The sequence below is a fragment of the Schistocerca cancellata genome, chromosome 1 (assembly GCF_023864275.1).
Source record: "Schistocerca cancellata isolate TAMUIC-IGC-003103 chromosome 1, iqSchCanc2.1, whole genome shotgun sequence".
NCBI lineage: Eukaryota > Metazoa > Arthropoda > Insecta > Orthoptera > Acrididae > Schistocerca > Schistocerca cancellata.
Genome location: NC_064626.1, coordinates 521,759,072 through 521,765,933, shown reverse-complemented (window position 1 = coordinate 521,765,933; position 6,862 = coordinate 521,759,072).

The following is a 6,862-nucleotide window of genomic DNA, read 5'->3' as shown; positions in this document are numbered from 1 at the left end:
AAATTCTTTTAATTTCTTCTTAAATACTTGTTGGTTATCTGTCAGACTTTTGATACTATTTGGTAAGTGACCAAAGACTTTTGTGCCAGTATAATTCACCCCTTTCTGTGCCAAAGTTAGATTTAATCTTGAATAGTGAAGATCATCCTTTCTCCTAGTATTGTAGTTATGCACACTGCTATTACTTTTGAATTGTGTTTGGTTGTTAATAACAAATTTCATAAGGGAGTATATATACTGAGAAGCTACTGTGAATATCCCTAGATCCTTAAATAAATGTCTGCAGGATGATCTTGGGTGGACTCCAGCTATTATTCTGATTACATGCTTTTGTGCAATAAATACTTTATTCCTCAGTGATGAATTACCCCAAAATATGATGCCATATGAAAGCAATGAGTGAAAATAGGCGTAGTAAGCTAATTTACTAAGATGTTTATCACCAAAATTTGCAATGACCCTTATTGCATAAGTAGCTGAACTCAAACGTTTCAGCAGATCATCAATGTGTTTCTTCCAATTTAATCTCTCATCAATGGACACACCTAAGAATTTTGAATATTCTACCTTAGCTATATGCTTCTGATTAAGGTCTATATTTATTAATGGTGTCATACCATTCACTGTATGGAACTGTATGTACTGTGTCTTATCAAAATTCAGTGAGAGTCCGTTTACAAGGAACCACTTAGTAATTTTCTGAAAGACAGTATTGACAATTTCATCAGTTAAGTCTTGTTTGTCAGGTGTGATTACTATACTTGTATCATCAGCAAAGAGAACTAACTTTGCCTCTTCATGAATATAGAATGGCAAGTCATTAATATATATTAAGAACAGCAAAGGACCCAAGACTGACCCTTGTGGAACCCCATTCTTGATAGTTCCCCAGTTTGAGGAATGTGCTGATCTTTGCATATTCTGAGAACTACTTATTTCAACTTTCTGCACTCTTCCAGTTAGGTACGAATTAAACCATTTGTGCACTGTCCCACTCATGCCACAGTACTTGAGCTTGTCTAGCAGAATTTCATGATTTACACAATCAAAAGCCTTTGAGAGATCACAAAAAATCCCAATGGGTGGTGTTCGGTTATTCAGATCATTCAAAATTTGATTGGTGAAAGCATATATGGCATTTTCTGTTGAAAAACCTTTCTGGAAACCAAATTGACATTTTGTTAGTACTTCATTGTTACAGATATGTGAAGCTACTCTTGAATACATTACTTTCTCAAAAATTTTGGATAAAGCTGTTAGAAGGGAGATTGGACGGTAATTGTTGACATCAGATCTATCCCCCTTTTTATGCAAAGGTATAACAACAGCATATTTCAGTCTATCAGGGAAAATGCCCTGTTCCAGAGAGCTATTACACAGGTGGCTGAGAATCTTACTTATCTGTTGAGAACGAGCTTTTAGTATTTTGCTGGAAATGCCGTCAATTCCATGTGAGTTTTTGCTTTTAAGCAAGTTTATTATTTTCCTAATTTCAGAGGGAGAAGTGGGTGAGATTTCAATTGTATCAAATTGCATAGGTATGGCCTCTTCCATTAACAGCCTAGCATCTTCTAATGAACACCTGGATCCCACTATATCCACAACATTTAGAAAATGATTATTAAAAATATTTTCAACTTCTGACTTTTTGTTCGTAAAGTTTTCATTCAATTTGATGGTAATACTGTCTTCCTGTGCTCTTGGTTGACCTGTTTCTCTGCTGTCACAGGCTTATGCTATCCAATCAAAAGCAGGGCCACCTATGAAAGCAGTCAGGGCCACCTATGAAAGCAGTCAGGTCATGTACCAGCTCCGCTGCAATTTCTGCTCAGCATTTTATATGAACACAGCCACCAACCAGCTAACAACCACCAAACAATGGCCAAAGTTGACCACTCTGTGACAGAACCTGCTGCTGAACACAAGTTTGAGCTCAATGGCTGCTTCACAGCGCATGCTATCTGGATCCTTTTGCCCCAACACCAGCTCCTCTGAACTGTGTAGATGGGAGTTATTCTTGCAGCTTGCCCTTCATTCTTGTGAACCTCCTGGCCTCAGTCTCTGCTAACCCATTATCTGTACTTCTGCCCAACAGTGTGTCTTTCCTCTGTCCTGTACCTACTCCCAGTCCACTACTCCACATCACAGTAATCGTGCACCTTACTTACCTATCCCACACACCTGCTGGCTCTCTCTGAGCCATTATGTACCCTTCTTTAACCTTCCCTTCTGCTGCTTGCCCCCTGTTTTATCCCTCTACGTGTCCTACACACCACAGCCCCTCACCCTAGTCTAGCTGGCGAACTACAGTCCCAGCGTTATGTGTTCATTCGGCATAGTTTTTCTACACAGGTGTGTGTGTGTATGTGTGTGTGTGTGTGTGTGTGTGTGTGTGTTCGAGCTCATTAAAGGACTCATCTGAAAGCTAGTGAAGCTTTCAATCTTTCCTGTGTGCCTGTCAATGACTCAATGCTTATACTACTCGGTAAGTTGTCTCCTTTCCTCCTAAATAACTTACATTCTGCCAAAACTTCCCATATTTAGAAAACTTTTTTCGCTTTTGATAGTTTGCAGTTTTCATTGTTTTCATTCTCTGCCTTTGTTTTCTTGTGGCTATGGAAGTGAAACACACACATGCAATAACTTATATGTGAATCAATAAAAACGTAATGAATGTACACAAACATTTGACATCTACATCTGATGTAATGCTTAGGTATACTTATTAACTTAATTTTTATATTTTAGTTATCTGTATATGTAACATTACTTTTCAGTTAAAATGTAAATGTATGCATATTTTTGGTGATCAGTACAGCTGTGAACCAAATTACATGATCTGAACCAAATTTCTTCATTTCATTACTTGAGCTGTTCCCCATTTGAAAATACCCTTAATATGATAAAGAAGAATAAATAAGGACTAATACAATAATATTACATTCACTAAGCGTATGATAGCATTCATAATCTAATGTTGACATGAAAAGTGTCCTCATTTTCAAATTCTCACCTTGTTGGTTAATTCTGTTTGTTATGTTCTGGATTGTGCAGTTGTTTTTAGTTGTGGGTTGTTGCAACATGTGCTTCTTGCATTGCTTGTAAGCATTTTTGAGAGTGCTATAAGCTTTTTTGAATCTGAAAATATCATTGTTTTCTTTATTAATTTCCATGTGTTTATTTCAACATGCTTTTCTGTAATAAAAAGTATTTCAGTGTTAGTATGTTATGTCAATGAGCTTAAGTTAAGCAGCACATCTAAATATACAGGGTGTCCCAGCTATCTTGTCCACCCAAAATATCTCTGGAACAATAACAGCTATTGGAAAACGACTTTCACCAGTATCAATGTAGGGTTGGGGCCCATGAATGTACATATTTGGAAACATTCTAAAATGAAAGCATATGTGTTTTTAACACAAACTTATGTTTTTTTTAAATGGACCTCCTATATTTTTTCTTCAGCAGTCCACAGCATGACAAAGCACATACACAATGGCGTTGATTGCATCGCAATATTCCCATTACATCCCGAGATATTGAGACGCGAAGTTGACGCTTGAAACACCCGACATGCGCTGCTAGCGCTCGTCGTGAGGCTCAGGCATGAACCCCATGCTGCCCGTAATCGCGATGTGATTGCCGTGTGTAATCACACCTCCATACTTATCAAGAAGTCCGAAACAAATAATGCATTCTGCTGCCATCGACTCTCATAAGCACATAATGGTTTCCCTCTTGCGCATTTTATGTATCTACGTACACAATATGAACCAGTACCGATCGGTGTACACCCGTCAGGTTGTCTTATTTATCCTGCACACCCAAAATAAGGTTTATCTAATGCGTTATATGACCCATTGTGCCTGTCGCGCAGAGCCTGGCTCTACATAGTCAAGTGTCCAACGTAGTTCCCACTACTGCCACAGTTACCACTTCGCCTTGTTTATGTTTTGCGACCCATGCAAACTCCTGTACTCCACCACCCTCCGAGCATCCCATTTGTTGTTGCTCTGGCGTGCAGTACACCGCTTGACAGTGTAGTCATGCATCAGAGTAATCTAGTGACGGCACGGAGGTAGTACACATTGTGAATAAACGCTGTGTTGTGGAACTTATACTGTACAGTATAATGTACACACATGAAGATATGGTAGAAATGCTGCTGATCTATGGAGAATGTACGTTGATGGGAAATACGTTATGAGATTGCTTGTTTTTTGATAGTACTATTAGCGAACATTATGATTATTAAGTTAATATGTCTGTGTTTGGTCGTCTCACATCTCATCTACGCGAAACGGGAAGTTTAAATCCAAGACCTCGACATTGTCCTAGAACATGCACAGATGAACGTGCTGAAGCTGCTGTGCTCGCTACCATAGCTGTGAATCCTCAAATCAGCACACATCAAATTGAACGTGAAGTTGGTGTGTCGAAATCAAGTGCACAGCGTATTCTTAAACGTCATAAATTGCATCCTTACCATGTTCATTTACACCAGGATCTTCATGGAAATGACTTCCGCAATAGGGTAACATTTTGTCGGTGGGCTCAGCAAAAACTTCTGACTAATCCAAATTTTTTTGCAGATGTTCTCTTTACCGACGAGGCATCATTCTCCAACAAAGGAATTGTCAATATGAGGAATATGCATTATTGGTCCACAGACAATCCAAAATGGCTCCATCAGGTAGAGCATCAACGTCTGTGGAAAGTTAATGTTTGGTGTGGGATTACTGGAGATACCATTATCGGACCTTTCTTTATAAATGGCATCCAAAATGGCAGACAATACTCCAGATTTATACGACACAATCTTCCTGTTCTCTTGGACACTGTACCTCTGAACCGGAGAATGGTCATGTGGTATCAGCATGACGGATACCATGCACATAACGCCTTACGAGCACGACGACTTCTGAACCGTAAGTTCCCCGGTAGATGGATTGGACGAGGTGGCCCAGTTAGGTGGCCTGCCCGATCTCCGGACCTTACACTGCTGGATTATTTTCTTTGGGGAGCAGTGAAGGATGCTGTTTACCAACATGAACCAACAACACCAGAGGACATGAAGCAACACATTATTGATGCTTGTACAGCCATCAAAGAGGAAACAGTAGCACGAAGTAGGGCATGCTTCATCCGCAGAGTGACCTTATGTATGCAAGCCAATGGGCATCACTTTGAGCATGAGATGTGAACGCTATGTTTAGTATGTAGTGCTGGTATCACAGTGGAAGTTTCTACAAAGAGCCATTTTACCCAGTGATGTTAAGAAACATTTGTTTGCAACAATTTGTCATTTAACGCATTAGATAAACATAACATTGATAATTATGTGATAATAAAACTAATTGGTTAAACATGTTTACATTCATCTTCTATGTCCTACCTGAACTTCCCAAATCAAAACATTTTTAACTAAACAGCGATAAAACTTTTAGTCCACTTGCTCGTTTCACTAAAACCATCAACATGAATTTTACTATTACGAGTGAATGATTTACTGTCACTTGCACTAGATCTACAGTAAAGTAAAGTTTTAACGTTGAGCTGCATTACTTTTTCAGTAACGGATTAACGATAAGCGAAGTTAACTTTGTGACTAACGTTGCGGTACACAGATATGTTACAGAACCGCATCACCCCTAGCCTATGGGATAAATACCTGCTGGAATGTATGACGTTAATGCAGGATGGCAGCATAACGTATTATTCGTTTCGGACCTCTTGATAAGTATGGAAGTGTGATTACGCATGTCAATCACATCGCGATTATGGGCAGCATGGGGTTCACGCCTGAGCCTCAGGACGTGCACTAGCAGCGCATGTCGGGTGTTTCAAGCATCAACTTCGCGTCTTAATATCTCGGGATGTATTGGGAATATTGCGATGCAATCAACGCCATTGTGTATGTGCTTTGTCATGCTATGGATTGCTGAAGAAAAAATATAGGAGATCCATTTAAAAAAAAAACATAAGTTTGTGTTAAAAAACACATATGCTTTCGTTTTAGAATGTTTCCAAATATGTACATTCATGGACCCCAGCCCTACATTGATACCGGTGAAAGTCGTTTTCCAATAGCTGTTATTGTTCCAGAGATATTTTGAGTGGACTAGATAGCTGGGACACCCTGTATATTCATGTTGAAGATTTAGTTAGTCTCTTGCGCCCTCAGCTGCCAGATAGGTAGGTTTATTGTTAATAGTTGGTTTACAAATGTAGGCTGTACAGAAATCAGTTTGCCATTTCATATGATGATTATTGTTTTAGAATTGTTAAAAATTTTATTTGATATTGTTATTATTTAAATTTTTCAGTAGTTTGCACTCAGATAAGAGGTTGTACTGTTGTATTGTTTCAAATGACATCAAGATTCACAGGAAGTAATCATCCACAGAAGCTGTAGTAGTCATGATTCTCCTGCAGAATATTTTTATCATCTCTCTAAAGGTGAGTTCAGTCATCTGATAGTTTGAGTTGTTTGCTTGAATAAATAATTTAGTTGTGAATGGATGCTTTTGATGTTGCTGAATAATATAGTAAAGAAGCATGTTTTCATACACTGCTGGTCTTGTATGCCTGCATGGGTTTTTATGTGGCTTTGAGCATGTACATTTTGATTTCAATAGTTATACATCATTTCTTCCTCTTCCTTTTTTTATTGTGTTAGATGTCAATTTGTAAACAAATTACGAATGTTTTGCTTTTACGTTAAAATGTTTGTTGGGTTGTGGAGGTGGGTTGGAGCGATATTAACATCGAAATGTGTAGAACCTATGTAAACAGGTCATATATTGAGTTTACACTGTGTCATTTCAAGTCCACAGTTTTTTTTATTCAGTGTTACTTTGTT